The sequence below is a fragment of the Equus asinus genome, chromosome 6 (assembly GCF_041296235.1).
Source record: "Equus asinus isolate D_3611 breed Donkey chromosome 6, EquAss-T2T_v2, whole genome shotgun sequence".
Classification (NCBI taxonomy): Eukaryota; Metazoa; Chordata; class Mammalia; order Perissodactyla; family Equidae; genus Equus; species Equus asinus.
The window spans coordinates 6,571,536-6,589,171 of record NC_091795.1 but is presented as its reverse complement, the minus strand read 5'-3'; positions in this window follow the sequence as shown (position 1 = coordinate 6,589,171).

Genomic DNA, 17,636 nt, shown 5'->3' with positions numbered 1-17,636 from the left:
CTACACTCATGTCCACAGAAGACACATCTAAGTCTGTTGCGAGGAGACAGGGATGGGGACCCAGAGCCACAGAGCCTCAGGTAAGCCTGGCAGGGTCTCCTGAAGCAGAGACCAGTGTCTGGGAACCACCTTCAGACCCAGGGGGCTTACGTGGACATTCCTACTTGTTTCCACTCACCTCCTGCTGGAAGCATCTTTCAACAAACCAGACTCTGCCTCTGCTCCTAGCTTTCATCTGACTTAGAACTCAGCTTTGCATTTGGCTTTCTCAGGACTTGGCTCTCAGCTTTCTCTAACCAAGTCTGACTGGGATCACTCCAGCAATCCCATCGGCTCCAGAATTCCCCAGGCAGGCTCTGCTCCTTTCTGCTTTTAGTACTTCAGCCTTGTCCCCTTCTCCCAAGGGTACCAGAAAGGTTAGGGAAGAGTAGATTTAAACATTTAGAATGTAAGACTTATACTCTGGTCATAAAAAGTCAGATTATTGTCAGTTTCTCAAGAATTCTTGAAGCTTGCATTAACCTCCTATTGCTGCCATAACAAACTGCCATAAATTTAATGGCTTAAAACAAGAAAAACTTATTACCTTGTAGTTCTGGAGGTTAGATATCCCAAGATAAAGACATTGGCGGGGATGCGTTCCTTCTGGAGGGTCTAGGGAAGATTCTGTTTCCTTGCCTTTCCAGCTTCTACAGGGCACCTACATTCCTTGGCTCACAGTCTCTTCCTCCATATTCAAAGTGGAGCATACCATCTTCAAGTCTGTCTCTCTGACCTCTGCTTCCAATGTCACATCTCCTTCCCTGGCCTCCTGTCTGTCTCTTTTCCTTATAAGAACGTTGGTGATTACATCAGGCCCACCCAGATAATCCAGAGAAACCTCCTCAACTGAAGATACTTAACTTAATCACATCTGCAACATCCCCTTTGTCATGTAAAGTAGCACATTCACAGGTTATAGGGACTAGGATCTGACCATCTTTGGGGGCCATCATTCTGCCCACCGCAAGGCCTTTCTCCGTGAATGCTCATTATCCTTTAGATTTACAGAGGCTTGTCCTAGGGACAACTTGACCAAGCATGGGGTGTAGGGCTTCCCTGAAGGCAGATTAACACTCCATCCTCATTGAGACATTTATCTGACTGCCTGAAATGGACACGTGGACAAAGAAACATTTAAGGATGGTCATACTTTGTCACATCATTGTGCTCCAGTATCCAAGTGGTGGAAGTAGGAGAAGGGGTGGCCCTTCTGCTCTCAGAAAGACAACATGACATGGCTGTCTGGAGCTGAGACTGGCGGCGGGGCTGACCAGGGCACATGTCCCACCATGCCATTCACCAGTACTGTGGCCTTGAACCAGTCACATCATCTCTCTGAGTCACAGCTTCCTTATCTGAGATACAGGAGTAATGAGGGTAAGTCCTTTATATTGATATGTAACAAATAAGTCAGATTGTGTACGTAAAATAAATCCTACATGAAATGCAACATTTCAATAACTGTTATCTATCATTGCAAATAATGACATTAAGGAGAAAAATTAGTTCAACTTTGATTTGAAGAAGTACCTTTTCTTAACTCATGAAGATGACCAGCTTGAATTCCTGAAGCCTGAGGTTCAGGGCAAGGCTGGAGAGCTTTGCAGCAGCAATGAAGGGCGGAAGAAAAGACACTGTGGGGAGAGGTCGCCAGACATGCCACAGGCAGAAGATGGAACTGGAAGGATAACAGTTCCCTTCAACGAAAGACTAGAACTGTTTATAAGGAAGGAATCGGAGTTGGAAAGATCCCTATGGAGCTCAGCAGAATGTACCTGAAAATACACTGAGACCAAGTGAAAGTGCTGCACACCTCCTGTATGGAATGAGCGAACAAACTGTGGTCTCTGCTTTAGATAAGCAGCCCAGGAGCCCAGCTCAGGGAAGGTTACCAAGCACTGGCTTGGTCCAGGAGGACAAGAGGCAGGACACAGGATCCCCAGGGTCAGGGCAATCACAGTCATTGACCACACTTCTAGGGCTGGAGGAGTTCCAGGCAAGCTCCTGCTCTGATAGAATTGATGTCCTAACTAAGGTTTTCTTCTGGAAGCTCAGGCCTGTCCATTATGCCATGCAGCTCTCCAGACCTCTGAGCACCCAGGCTAGTTGCTGCAAGGCTGACTTTCTTGAAGGGGCAGAGAAGCCACAAGTAACGTGGGGTGGGCATTTGCCACACACACAGGCCGGCTTTGAGGCTCTGCACCTGTCACCATCTCAGACACCTCTTAGGTGCCCTTCTGAAGCAGTAGAGTGGGCACTGCCTCATGAGCCAAAAGATGCCATCCCTACCCCAGCCATCCCAAGTTCCCTGTCCTGAAACTAAGTTTACTTATTCTAAGGAGGGATGACTTTTTAGTATCAATTGAAATCAAATAAAGCAGCTGCAAACACTTAGGTTGTTAAATACTATAAAGGTGAAAAATTATGTTTTACCATTAATATTTCTTCAGAAAAAGGAGATTCTGGTACATAATCTTGAATGTCCATTAAGGCTCATTGTGGATGAAAAGCAGTACAAATGATCAAAGAGATGCCACTGCAGAGTAACAAGCATGATTTATATTTACCTTCTGATATTTTGCTTACCAAATACTTTCATCTATGATTATCTCACTGAGTTCTTGCAAGAAGCCTGGGAGGTGCATGACACTGGCATGATTCTAATTTACTTAAGTAATCACTGACATGTTTTCTCCTCTACTTGACTTCGGAGCAGTCCTGGGTCCTCCAAACTGCCTTCTCCTCAAATGTCCTCGTCTCCTGCCTTCACTGGCCTCTTGCTTTCTTCTCTTAGCCTTCTGTCCTCCTCTTCTCAGCCCAGCCTTTCCCTCCTGGGGCTCCTTATTTGAGCCACAGAACATAGAAAACGAAGAACCCTGTTTGAGGGACTGTTTTCCCAAGTCCCAGTGTACCAGAAGATTCATAACTACTACCAATCTCTGAGGCAAAGGAAAGAAGTTATTTCATTGCATGCAATGGATGCCTTAGGGTATGGTACTCAAAGTGTAGTCCCCAGACCAGCAACACAGATGTCGCCTGGGAACTTGTTAAAAATGCAAATTCTCAGGCTCACCCAGACCCAGTGGGTCAAGAACTGTGGGAGTGGGACCCAGCAACTAGTCTTTAGTCTTAGGGCTTTGAGGTCATTCAGATGCAGGCTGAATTCAAAAAGCCATTACCTTAGGAAACTCAGACCTAATTCTCACAGATCTCCAGTTTAAAAAGCCTGGCTGAGTTCTCATTCCTCTACCTGCTTCTCCCTAGCCCTTTTTCCAGCTCACTCTTCAAGTCCTGGGTGATCTCATCTAAGAAGAACCACTTAAATGCTCATGACTCCCCAAAGCACAAGGCTTCAGAGAGCACAAGTCTCCTACTGGAGATTTCTCCTTGCATCTTCCCCTAGAGGTCCCTCAAATTCAGTATGCCCCAAACTTTGAACTACTCCCACGCACCCACATACTCCCTCATGGGCCTTCGATATGTGTAGGTGTTTGACCCCCTCCACCTATTGTAATAGGCAGCCCTGGTGGTCTCGTGGTTAAGATTCCGTGATCTCACCACCAGGCCCCAGATTCAGTTCCTGGTCAGGGAAGCAAACCACGGGTCTGTAGGTTGTCATACAGAGGTGGTTGCATGCTGCTGTGATGCTGAAAGCTCTGCCACCGGGATTTCAAATACCAGCAAGGGCACCCATGGTGGACGAGATTCAGCAGAGCTTCCAGACTAAGACAGACTAGGAAGAAGGACTTGTCCACCCACTTCTGAAAAGTTCCATAAAAAGTATATGAACAACTGCAGAGCACTGTCTGATGTAGCACAAGAAAAGACAGAAACAATCACGAAAATATTGCCATAGGTCATTTGTTGAGAAGCTAAACTTGGACAGTGTCAATGCAAAAAGTGAAAATGAACATAGCAATTTAAAGGAAAATCGGGGATGTGGGAGAGGGATGTTTAGTCTCTCAGTGTCTCCCTCTGGCTCTGCGTGTGTGTGCGTGTGTGTGTATGTGTGTCTATGTTTCCAACTCCCACTTTCTTATAGGGCATGAGAGGGGGGGAAAAGGGGAGGGGAATATTTGAAAATACTTGTTGGCTGAAGAATAGAGGGCTTCTTCATATTTACCTGCAGTTGGACTCCTGAGCTTATAGAACACCTCAGTTGAAAGACGGATGCCCTATTTCATATTCTAAATAAGGCACTGGGTGTAGTGCCAGCTGTTCTTGAGATGGGCGCTTAGAAGTCTATTAGTGGGTGGGTGAGGGAGGGGCTTTCTGAAGACAAAAGAAGGAAGTGAAACAGGTGGTACAGAGGAAAGTAGTTATGTCCTCTGAAGTCTAAGGAAAGATATGGAGAACCAAGGTAAAATATACCCAACTCTTGAAAAAGTATTATTTGAGACTTTTAATTATAAATGGCAAAACTCAACTCAAAATAATTTAAGAAAAAAAAGTGGGAACATATTGGCTCAAAATACGGGGGAGCTGGTACAGCTGAGTTTAGAATAATCAGATTCAAGGACTTAAATGATTCAAACGATGTTTGAAAACTTCCTCTGTTTCTCTCAGATCTACTTTCCTCTGGGTTACTTTCATCTTCGGATTAGTTCTTCCCAAGTGATTTTTCTGCCCCGGCATACCAGCAACTATGATATGTTAACATTTTTCCATATTTGCATCAAATATTTCTTATTAAAAAAGAAATAAGACATATCAAACAAATTGAAAGCCTGGTTGTAACATCTCAGTCCAATTCTCCTTGTCCTTCCCCACAGGTAACCACAATGTTAAAATTGGTGTGTGTATGCCCTCGCCCGATCTCTATAATGTTAGTACATATGAATATAAGAATAGAAATATATACTATTAAACTACTTTGTCAAGGAGTTTCTCTTCCGGCTTTGACATCCCTAGTAACCTTTGGTGAGGAAACGGATTCCAATTGGGGTGTTTCCTGTCCTTCTCAGAGCTTCTCAGGACAATTTTGGAGGAAAAAATAAACTTCTTAGATGAAAAATGAATTCTAGTTTGTCAAAAAAATTGAAGATACAAAATAAAAGCTTAAAGAGGAAAGTCTTTCCAGATGTGTGTTTGCAGAAGCCGTTTCTGGCCTCACCACACCCCTGCACTGTAGTGGCACACGAGCAGACCTGGGACTGCAGTTGCCCAGGAATACAGATAGACCCACCCACTACTAAGTGTTTTCCCGGCAGCACCCACTCTGACTTCCCATGATGCACAGAGTGTGATGCAGAAAAACAGTGTCACCACTGTGATCTATGTATGCAGAGGATGGAAACATGGATTAAAAATACTGTCTCTTGGCTATTGATCAAGAAGGAAATGGAGGTGGGAACACAATGGACACTCCTGGGCCATAATGTAAAAAAAAAATCAGCTTCCCAGTTTTTATATTTTCTTTTAAATCAACATCTAAAAGAAACTATAACATTTAGAGGGAAATTGTTCTGGAAGTTAATAACACAAAGCAGACGGCATCCTTCTTCCTACTTTTTCCTTAATTTAAATATAGATTATAGGAGGCATAACTGCTGAGTGTGATGTATTTCACCATCTATTACAAGGCATAGCTTTGGAATGCAGCCCGGAAACATGTCCTGCATCCAGAGGATGAGAGATCATTGTGGTATAAATCTCAATTCTCCATCCTAGGGATAACGTTCTATCCAGCTTATGTTTATTCTGATAGCAATGAGGTCAGATAGCACGATGCTCTGTTTTCTAGAAATAACTTAGTACTACGTATTGCTGGTAACACAAAAGAATCAATAAAGAGGATATACCATTTATTGCATGTGATTTTACAGGTTTGTAAGCATTTGGCTGGGACAGGTGTCTTAAAGGCCATAGAATGAGAAGCCATTTGTATCATGCCCATTCTTCAAGCTATTGGACTAATAGTCTAAATTTAACATTTTTCTAATCTGAGCAAGTACAGCACATAATTATAGCTTGATTACTTCATGTATTATTATTTGATTTCTAAGTGTTCCACATTATCACAGTTCTACAGCATAAAACTCCTGTGCACCTCACCATGTCTCCCAATCCTTAAGGGAAAAGTGCGAGGCAATGACACAAAATTTATCTATCCTTGGTATCTATATTTACTTCTGAGATGGTTACCTACACTTAATACTTTGATCAGAATTCCCAAAGCTTTTTTTTTAAGAAAATAATTTTTTATTTCCCAGAAGCCTTGAGATGACTTGGTATAAAACAAAAAGGATAATTTACGTGAATGCTTATGTAAAAGTCTCTGAAAAGAAATCCTGGCTCTGAAATCCACTGGGGCATGAAGTAATTTGATATTGGGATTAGCATACTGAAAATAAAGTCTTTATGGGTAGAGGATGAAGGAGCACCATTTTTATTTCAATGCTGTGAATTACAGACAAAATTTGGTGAGGCAAGATTAGCCTTGTACGAGCTGCTAGCCCAGGATCCCTTTCACACAAGCTCTTGAGAGACTTGGGCATTTCCTTTACAGTCCATAAATATAACCCCCTAGGATTAAGGCACTTGTTATTCTAACCCCTACAAAATCTCTTTTATTGTATTGTTTTCATTCAGGCTACCCCAGGCCTCCAGTATTTAATCTCTGTTCTTATTATCAAAGCCCTTACAACCAGTTGTGTGATAGTCACACCAAGAGGGAGGATGAGGGGCACAGAATGATTTATTTGAAGGTAGGATCTTTATTTCCCTACCACTAGATAATAGTCACTGAACAAATGTTTGCTACACTGTTTAATCAGTTAAATAACTACCAAATGTACATATGCAGGCACGCTTAACCCCACAACCGGAGTCATTGTCTTCCCACTGAAGTAAAGAGCCAATTCCAAATATGGACGGGACAGAGCTGTGTTTGCAGAATCTTCCATTTTTTTCTCTTAGATGATACCATTACAGTGCCTCCAAAAGTGAAAGTAAGAATTCATCCTAGCAAGAAATATTTTTCTCTACACTACAGACATCAAAGAATGGGATGATATTTTAAAAGTGACATTTAGAGAACAAGAAAATATTCTTTGAAATTAAAGCTAGGAGAACATAAATTTGAAAATACAAAAGCTAGAAGAGAATAAATACTTTTTAAAAGAATGTGAATAAGTTGGAGAAACCTCCCAAAAGTAAATCAAGCAAGGCAAATACATGGAAATTAGATAAGAAATGTTAAAAAAAGTAGTATGATTAATTTATCGTGTTCAGTATTTCACTAAATAAAAACAATAATGGGGGGAACTATCAAAGAAAATATACAAGAAGACACTGAAAGATGTTATATTCCTGACTGACAAGCACAGAATTTCTGGCATATTAGAGCAAATAGTTAATTTCAGAACTCCAGAAATAAGGGATGATCCTTAAAATGTATAAAGTGTCAAAAAACTGAGTATCATAGGCCTTCTCAACAGTAATGCAGAAAACTGGAAGGCAAAAGGATGAAAATGACTTCTAACCTAGCGTTTGAGAAGCTGAACTATCAATCATCTGTAAAGACAAACAAAGGAAAAAAGACAAAATTTGGAGAAATCCCAAGATGATATCTGTGCAGCAAACTCACAGAGCAACCGGTACGGGTAGAAACAGACAGATGAAGGATATCAACTTAAAACGTGGGACTGAAAAAGCGTGAAAGACGTTTGCTCTTAGTAAGAGTTTTAGAGTTCTGGCACAGAGTTTGGTAATAAATTAGGGATAGGTCCTTAGAAAACTGAACATATGAAAAGAAAGTGAGGTAATCACTAACTCCAGAAAAAACAAAAGCCTTTTAAAAAAGAAGAAAAAAGTGATCATATTTCCTTTTGTGGTTCAGATTAGAAGAAGTTTTAAATAGTCATGATTTTTTTTAAATGTGATTGAATTATTTTGGTAGAATGTGGAAAGGAAAGTGTGTGTGCATATACAGGGAAGTTAATAGAAGTAACTTATCATTGTCCATGATAGGAAATCAAGAGATGGCATTTAAAATAGAAATATTATCTATTAAGTATAAAAAATATTATTCAAAAATATGGAGGTAGATAATAAAAGCAAAAATCTTTTCAATTGGAGATTCACATCACTTACCTACAGGGTTTTTTATTAATATACAGATGTTTATGACCTACTCCTAATTTACCAAATCTGTTTACTTAATAATGTTGGTATACTCGATATACTCTTGTCATATCCTAACAATATGTTTGATATATTCATGGAATATTATATCTCAGGATTATTATGGATTTTTTCTCTAGAAGGATTATGTTCATCCATTTTCATAAATTAGATATAATATCCATTCTTGTTGGAAAGTAGGATTAATCACTATTTTATAGATATTTTATCTAGAAAAAATTTCATATTGATTTTATTTCTTCTTGCATGTCACAGAAACAACAAATTTCCTTGTCAGTTGCATTATTTTGTTATGAACTTTCATCAGATCTTTCAGTTTTGAAAATTACTAGTAATGATCACAGCCATTTTAATCTTTCATCATCTACAGAAAGGTTTTTTGTTCGGGGGGATTTTTTTTTTACTCTGATGCTTCCTTGAAAACACCTACAAATCAATTACAAACCAACATGCTTCATTTTCAACAAAAGAAGACTATCTCAGAGGCCCATACAAATGGACTGTTCCAGGTACTCTCAGGCACAGGCTTCTGATGATGTCGCCCAGATAAATTTGAGACCACAACAATGAATTTCCACAACCATTAGTCACGAAGCAGATGAATTCATGAGACTGCTTATCCAAGGTGAGTGGAATGAGAATTAATTACACAGGACTGAATAAACTGATGAAGGATGATTATGGGTTTTGTTTGAAATATTGTCGATGTTTTAATGTTTTATTTCCTGGATATAAGGAATCTTTTTCCCTTATCTCTTAAACTATCTATAATTCATAACAATTTAATAGACTATGCATTTGTTGACAAAGATAAAACACATCTTTTTCTCCCTGCCTGACCCCTCCAGAATTCAGAAAATGTTGAGTGTTTTTATTTTCATGGTAATATAGTTATTTGCATAGGTTCAATAAGAGTCTGTCCTCCTTGATAACAGGATATAATTAAAAGCAGTGGTTATGCAACCAAGGCCTTGCCTGGGATATCATATAACACTCATTTAATAAGATGTAGCCATACACTTTTAAGGAGCTAAGGTGGACTTCATGGTGCCAACGCCTACAAAACCTCTTGGGAAAACCAGTCTGGTACTTGGCTTACAGGTTTCTAGCTTTACAGGTAAAAAAGAAAGGTCACTTCCTAGCAGCCCTAGGAAACAGTATATTTTCGGTACCTCAAGAAAAGAAAAATTCATACAAATCTTTAGGATCTTGCAGGTGAAATCCAATGGCAAGTTCTTGGTTTGCTTTCCAAGAAGCTTTCAAAAGTCCAATCTGATATTTCTTATGGAAACTTACAGCAAAGCAAAGTTTTAAAGTCCTGTACAGCAAATTATCCTTATTCGTGTGTCTATATAATCAGCCCAAATCTAATGAAATCAGCCTTATTTTTTTATTTTTCTCAAGAATCTTCTTTCTTCAAGATTATCTTTGATCAGAAGAAGGGGTGGGGATAACTGTAAGGATGCATTTTGGTTTTCATTAGAAAACTCTAACACATCTATGTTAGTTTCCTAGGGTTGCTGTCAAAAAGTACCACGAACTTTGTGGCTTAAAACCCCAGAAATTTATTTTCTCAGTTCTCAAGGCTAGAAATCCAAAATCAAGGTGTCAACAGGGCCACGCTCCCTCCGAGACTCTTCCTGCTACTGGTGGTTGCCAGAAATCCTTGGCTTCCTTGGTTTATAGATGCATCCCTTCAATTTCTGATGGCCTTCTCCCTATGTGTGTATTTGTCCCCTATGTGTCCCTGTATGTATTTGCTTCCAAATTTTCCTCTTATAAGGACACTAGCCTTTGGATTATGGCCCACTCTAATCCTCCCAGACCTCTTATTAACTTGATTTCATCTGCAAAGACCCTGCTGTGGACTAAGCTGTGTTCCCACCAAGTTCATATGCTGAAGCCCTAGCCCCAGTGTAGCTGTATCTGGCATAAGAAAGTAGTTAAGGTTAAATGGGGGCATTAGGGTGGGGCTCTGACCTGATAGGATTAAAGTCCTTATAAGAGAGACACTGGAGAGCATGCACCAAGGAAAGCCCATGTGAGGACACAGCAAGAAGGCAGCCATCTGCAGGCCAAGAAGAGAGCTCTCACCAGAAACCAACCCTGCTAGATTTTGACCTTGAACTTTCCAGCCTCCAGATCTGTGAGAAATAAATTTCTGTTGTTTAAATCACCCAGCCTGTGGTATTTTTTTTTCTGGCATTCCAAACAGACTAATACAGAGCTTACTTCTAAATAAGGTAATATTCACAGGTACCAGGGGTTATGATTTGAACATATCTTTTTGGGGCACACAATTCAACACATGACAGCATCCTTCTGGTTCTATTCATTGTCTTTTAGTTATTTTTCACCTCTTTGAAAATTGTCAGTAACTAATGAATACGTAAACTCTGTCTTGTCTGGTAGAGATATAATTGACTTCTTCTCCCACTCTGAAAAAAACTGTTTTATTGCCTACCTGTAAATTGGACTGGATCTTGTCACTTTGTATAAGTTGTCAACCCTTACCAAATTCTCAGATCTTCTAGTTTCCCACAATCCTCCAAACTAATGTTTCCAATTTTTATCTCTCCCTCCTGACTTGGTGTCACTAAGAACTGAAGCCTGACTGCCCAGGTCCCCATCAGGACTCTAGTTACCCTGAAGGTGTCCTTTCTCTCAGGGTCTGAAAAAGCCCTGAGAGGTGCAGCCCAACAACTTGATATAAACCTGGAAGGACACATCACCATGGCAGACCATGCACGAGCCAGATTCTTCCCTGTGTGAGCCACTGCCTGGGCTACTAAGACAGTCTGATAAAATATGTGCCCTACACAAAAAGTAACCAAGACTGTGGACAACATCACCAAGAGACATCTTAGTTTCAAGAAACTCAACAAACAGTGCTATGTAATCAAAAGATTTCCACCCACCGACTTAGAATCTCTGGATTGGATACCCTCAGGATTCAATTCCTGGCTCATTAATATGAACTTTCATATTAATATTTCTCTTTTTTCATTTTAGACAATGTTCTTTTAATATACCTGATCTATAGGACCCTAAAACTACTGATCTTTGCCAGCACGCCCAACAGATGTTTCCTTTGGTCCTTTAGGAATAACGCAGAGAAAATCTGACTAAAGGACTACTTCACTCAGCCATCTCCTACTCCAGATTCCCTCTGTCCCTGAGCTATTCATGGACAGTCTCTCTGAGCCTGTGTTGAACAAGAAGAGGGATGGATGAGGCTGATCAAGCTTCACACTTGACTTTAGCTGGCTTGACTAGGACAGCTTGGCCCTCAACTTTATGTGAACTTCCCTCACTGTAATTTGTTGACTCTATATCAAGAAGCCGTTCAGGAAAAAGGGTCACCTTTTATGGCCAGAATAGTCAAAATCATATACATATGCAACTATTAAATGACCATCTTGATCTTCCCCTTGCCCCCAGGAGTTTTCACAAACATTTAGATTTTCAACTAGATCAACAGCTCAGCAACTCAAAATAAAAAAAATATTGTCTTGCTGTTGTGAGTAATGCTCCAATGAACACAGGGGTGCATATATCTTTTTGAGTTAGTGTTTTTGTGTTCTTTGGGTAAATACCAAGACTCAGAAGCAACCTAAGTGCCCATCAATGAATGAATGGATAAATAAGATGTGGTATGTATGTGTGTGTGTATGTGTGTGTGTGTGTGTGTGTGTGTGTGTGTGTGTATAAATGGAATACTATTCAGCCATAAAAAAGACAAAATCATATCATTTGCAACAACATGGATGGACCTTGAGGGTATTATGTTAAGCAAAATAAGTCAGACAGAGAAAGACAATTACTGTATGATTTCATTCATATACAAAAGATAAACAAACAAACACATAGATACACAGAACAGGTTGGAGGTTACCAGAGGGAAAAGGGGTGGGGAGAAGGCAAAAGGGGTAAAGGGACACATGTATGTGGTGACAGATGGCAACTAGACTTTTGGTTGAACACAGTGCAGTCTATACATGGGTTGAAATATAATGATGTACACCTGAAATTTATATAATGTTATAAACCAATGTGACCTCAACAAATAAATAAACGTAACACAAAACCTCCAAAAATAATAATAATCAGCACATATATTGTTTACTTTGTTCTGGGAGCTGCTACAAGTGCTTTACATAATCCTAAGAACCAACTTACCAAAAATTAGCTTAAACTTTAACAATAGCCAATACCAGAAGGGTTACTATTATTACTGTTATCATTTTACTTCCGAGGAGACTGAAGCATAGAAAGACTAAGAAACCTCCCCAAGGTCTTAGCTAATAAATGGCAAAATAGTCTGTGCACCCAGCCACACAGCCTCACAGATCATGCTCTGAGAGGCTATGTCCTACCACTTCTTAATTAGGAACTAAGTTTTAGAAAGAATTAAAGAAGCCAAGACTTTGTCCCAGAAGTATAACTACAAGAGTAGTTTGAGAATGATAGTGGTTCTCTGTCTGGATGATCTATTCATTGTTGAAAGGGAGTATCAAAGTACACAACTATTATCATTTTGTTGTTTATTTCTCCTTTTAGCTCTGTTTTCTTTTATATATTTGGGTGCTCTGATGTTGATGCATAAATATTTACAATTGTTCTATTTTCTTGATGGATTGACCCCTTTATCATTATATAATGACCTTCTTTATCTCTTTCTAACATTTTTAGTTTAAAATCTATATAAGTATAGTATATAAGTATACTGATATAAGTATGGCTGCCACTACTTTTTTTGGTTACCATTTGCTTGAAATATCTTTTTCCACCCCTCACTCTCAGTCTATGTGCGTCTTTAAAGCTAAAGTGAGTCTCTTGTAGGCAAAATATTGTTGGATCTTGTTTTCTTATCTATTCAGCCATTCTATGTTTTTTGATGGGAGAATTGAATCCGTTTATATTTAAAAAATTATTGATAGGCAAGGATTTACTATTGCTATTTTGTTGTTTTCTGGCTGTTGTGTAGATTCCTTGTTCCTTGTTTCTTACTCTACTGTCTTTTTTGTATTTTGATGCCTTTTGGTATTGGGATGTTTTGACTTCTCCTTCATGTTCTTTTGTTTAATTACTAAAAGTTTTTCCCTTGTGGTTACCATGAGGCTTACATAAAATATCTTAAAATTATAATACCCTATTTTAAACTGATAACAAGTTAACTTCAGTAGAATTCCTAAACTACACTTTTACTTCTCCTCCCCCTCTCATTTTAGGTTATTGACATTGCTGTTTACATATTTTTAATATTGCATAACTAATAGATTATTGTAGTTATAGTTATTTTTACTACATTTTTTTAACTTTTAAACTAGAGTTGTAAGTGAGTAATGCACCACCAATACCATGTTAGAGAATCTAACTTTGACTATATAACTGGTTACCAGTGAGTTTTATGCTACCTTCTAATTTTTTATGGTGTTAATTTGTATGTTTTTACTTCCACTCAAAAAATTCCCTTTAGCATTTCTTGCTAATGAACTCCTTAAGCTTTTATTTGTTCAGGGATGTCTTTATTTCTCCTTCATTTCTGAAGAAAACTTTGCCAGGTATAGAATTCTTGATTGACAGTTTTTTCTTTCAGTATTCGGAATATATCATCCCATTCTCTCCTGGCCTGAAACGTTTCTGTTGAGAAATGTGCTAATAGTCTTATGAGGATTCTGTCATATATAATTTCTCTCTTTGCTCTTGCTGCTTTCAAAATTCTTTTTTTGTCTTTGGTTTTGAGAATTTAATTACGTGTGTCTCAGTGTATCCTTATTCAGGTTCAACCTATTTAGGGTCCTTCGGGCCTCAGGGATCTAGATGTCCATTTCTCTTAGCAGGTCTGGGAAGTTTTCAGCTATTATTGCTTTAAATTTACTTTCTGTCCCTTTCTTCTTCTCATCTCCTTCTGGAATTCCCATAGCGCAGATACTGTTCTTATTCATTGTGTCCTATAAGGCCCATAGACTTTCTTCACTCTTTTTAATTCTTTTTTCTTTTTGCTTCTCTAACTGGATAATTTCAAGTGTGACGATGTTCTAGGTCACTGATTCTTTTTTCTGCAAGGTCTTGTCTGTTTTTGAAGCTCTCTATTGAATTCTTCAGTTTAGCCATTATATTTTTTAGCTCCAGTATTTCTATTTCTGTTTTTTTTTAATGGTTTCTATTTCTTTGTGAACTTCTCATTTTCTTTATGTGTTATTTTCCTAATTTTTAGTCACCTCTCTGTGTGTTCTTGTAGTTCACTAAACTTCTCTAAGAGGGCTATTCTGAATTCTTTGACTGTTTGTAGATTTCCATTTCTTTAGGGTCACTTATTAGAGCTTTATTAGTTTCCTTTGGTGGTGTCATATTTACCAGATTTTTCATGATCCTCAATTCCTTACATTGGGATCTGCACATCTGAATCAGCAGTCTCCTCTTCCAGACTTTACAGGTTCACTTTGGCAGAGATAGCTCTTCATGAGTCAGCCCAGTTTGGGTTTCCGGACTTGACATTAGGATCTTTGGGCATGTGGGGCTTGCTATCAGGGTCTATTTTGGGATGAGGGCACTGCCCAAGCTCTGGGGTCAGTGAGTTGTTGCCACTGACTGAGAACACTTTGATAGGACTACTGGCTTTATACACCAGCACCTGAGAAGGAAGAGATTCCCCTAAATGTTTTGTGTTTATTGTTTTTTTTTTAAAGATTGGCACCTGGGCTAACAACTGTTGCCAATCTTTTTTTTTTTTCTGCTTTATCTCCCCAAACCCCCACTCCCCCCGTACATAGTTGTATATCCTAGTTGCAGGTCCTTCTAGTAGTGGGATGTGGGATGCCGCCTCAACGTGGCCTGACGAGCGGTACCATGTCTGCGCCCAGGATCTGAACCCTGGGCCGCTGCAGTGGAGCGCACAAACTTAACCACTCGGCCATGGATCCAGCCCCCCACCTAAATGTTTTAAGCTGAGCTAACTCAGAATTAGGGGCACAAGGACAGGTAGGGTGAGCAGCCAGTGCCACACCAGTAAAGGTAAAATGGAAGCAGGTAGATTGCTGGCCCTGGGTAAAACAATACCCCTTGAAGCCAGAAGCCATAAAGAGAAATCTTTCCTGTAATCAATAGGCTTTTAGAACAGGAATCAATCAGGCCATGGAGATTCCCATGGAACACTCCCATGGTACCCATTAAAAGCCTGTGAATAGGGGGATATAGATTTGTTCAAGACCTTAGTGCTGTCAATACTGTACAGTCCTGGGTTTATGGTAGTAAATATCTTCATCTTGTTTCTAGCACAGAGCTCCTAAAACTCTTGTAATTTCCCATATAAGAGCCATAGGAGCATCTTTTATAATAATAACTACTTTAGTCTTCATTTTCTGAAATAACTCCAGAGCAGTAAAGTTGAAATGAGTGTCTTTTGTTATTCCTAACAAGCCCCTTTCAACCCAACCTGAATTACGTTAATAAGGTGACTTTTGGAAAGCCCCTAAGTGCGGGGCTGGTTGCCAGGGAAACCAATTGTGTGATTTGGGGGTTGGAGCTTTCAGCCCCATCACCCTCCCCATACCTTCAGGGTGGGGAGAAAGGCTGAAGATTGATTTCGATTGCCAATGGCCAATGATCTAATCAACTGTGCCTTTGTGGTGGGCTTTCCACTAAAACCCAAAGGGTTGGAGTTCAGAGAGCTTCCAGGTTGGTGAACACATGGAGATTCTGGCAGAGTGGCACTCCCAGAAAGGGTCTTGGAGCTCCACATCCCTTCCCCACATATTTATGCATCTCTTCCATCTGGCTGTTAAGTAAAATGATTTCCTGAGTTCTGTGAGCCTTTCTATCAAATTAATCAAACCCACAGAGGGGATTGTGGGAACCTCTGGCCTGTGTCCAGTTGGCCAGAAGTACAGGTGACAACTTGAACTTGCAATTGGCATCTAAAATAGGGGGCTAAAGGGTAATCCTGTGGGATTTGATTCTATCCCCAGGTAGACAGTGTCAAAATTAAGTTAAATACGTTAAACTTCTTAGCCAGTAAGGGATATAAGGTGTCTAAAGGGGAGGAAAAATGTCTAAAGAGACTGTAAAGTACTTGAGGCTCATCATTTTAAGGGGAAAACATTGCCTTCCCCCAGAGAAGAAAATGGTAATATGCCAACTTTCTCTACTGTAAACTTGTAGGCAGCTATGAGGATTCTTGGGGATGGCTAATTTTTGCCACATTTGGATCCCTAACTTTGGATTAGTTGCTAACCCTTTCTATGATAAACTACAAGGGACAGAAAAAGACCCCTTGGAATGTCATAAGCTGTGTGACCAAGCTTTCAATAAGCACCTGCAGTGGCCTGACCAGACCTGAGCAAAACATTTGATCTATATGTTCATGAAAGACAGGGAATAGCTATAGGAGTACTAACCCAAATGTTGGGATCCATAAAAAGAGTGTTAGCCCATTTCTCAAAGCAGCTAGACACCATGATGAAAGGATGGCCCCCATTCTTGAGAGCTGTAGCATCCACCTGCCTCTTCAAGAAAGCCAAAAATCTGACTATGGGCCAACCTATGATGGTGTGGATCCCACATCAAGTCATTAGCCTACTGGAGACCAAAGGACATCTCTGGCTCTCCCAGAATAGAATACTACAATATCAAGCTATACTGCTAGATTCCCCTCAGATTTTTTTAAAACCCTCTCATACCTTAAACCCATCTACCCTGCTCCCTGATTCCAGTGAGCCTATTACTCATTCTTTCACAGAAGTGCTTTATCAGGTTTACTCCAGTCACAGAGATCTCCAGAGTAAACCATCGCCTAATGCAGAGCAAGTGTGGTTTGGAGATGGGAGCAGCTTCATGAATAATGGACAAAGAAGAGCAGGTTATGCAGTAGTGTCTCTGCATGTGGCCATAGAAGCCAAGGGGCTGACACCAGGCACCTCGGCCTGAAGAGCAGAAATAATTGCATTAACCAGAGCTTTGAAATTGGGAAAAGAAAAAATAATAACAATATACAGAGACTGTAAATATGCTTTCTCTGTAATTCATGCTCAGTGGAGCCATTTGGAAAGAAACAGAGCTTCTTAACAGCAGTAGTAAAGAAATCAAACATGGGCCAGAAATCCTTAAACTGCTAGAAGTGGTACAGGGCTCCAAGGAAGTAGCTGTGGGCCATTGTAAAGACCCTCAAAGTTGGGAATCAGAGGCCATAAAAGGGAATAATGTGAAGATTCAGCTGCAAAAAGGGCTGCTATATCAGGAGAGCTTCTCCAATTACCATTAATTCCCACTCTACCCTTCTATGAATTTGCACCAGTGTAGTCTCCTGATGAAGTAAGGAAAACCACTACACAGGATTACCAGTGGTCCCCAATAGTCAAGAGCTGAATGATAAACTTCTGTCTTCCCTTGCCTATGGAGGTCAAACTCCACCCATATGAACTGGGAAATTAGATCTATCTTAAAACTTG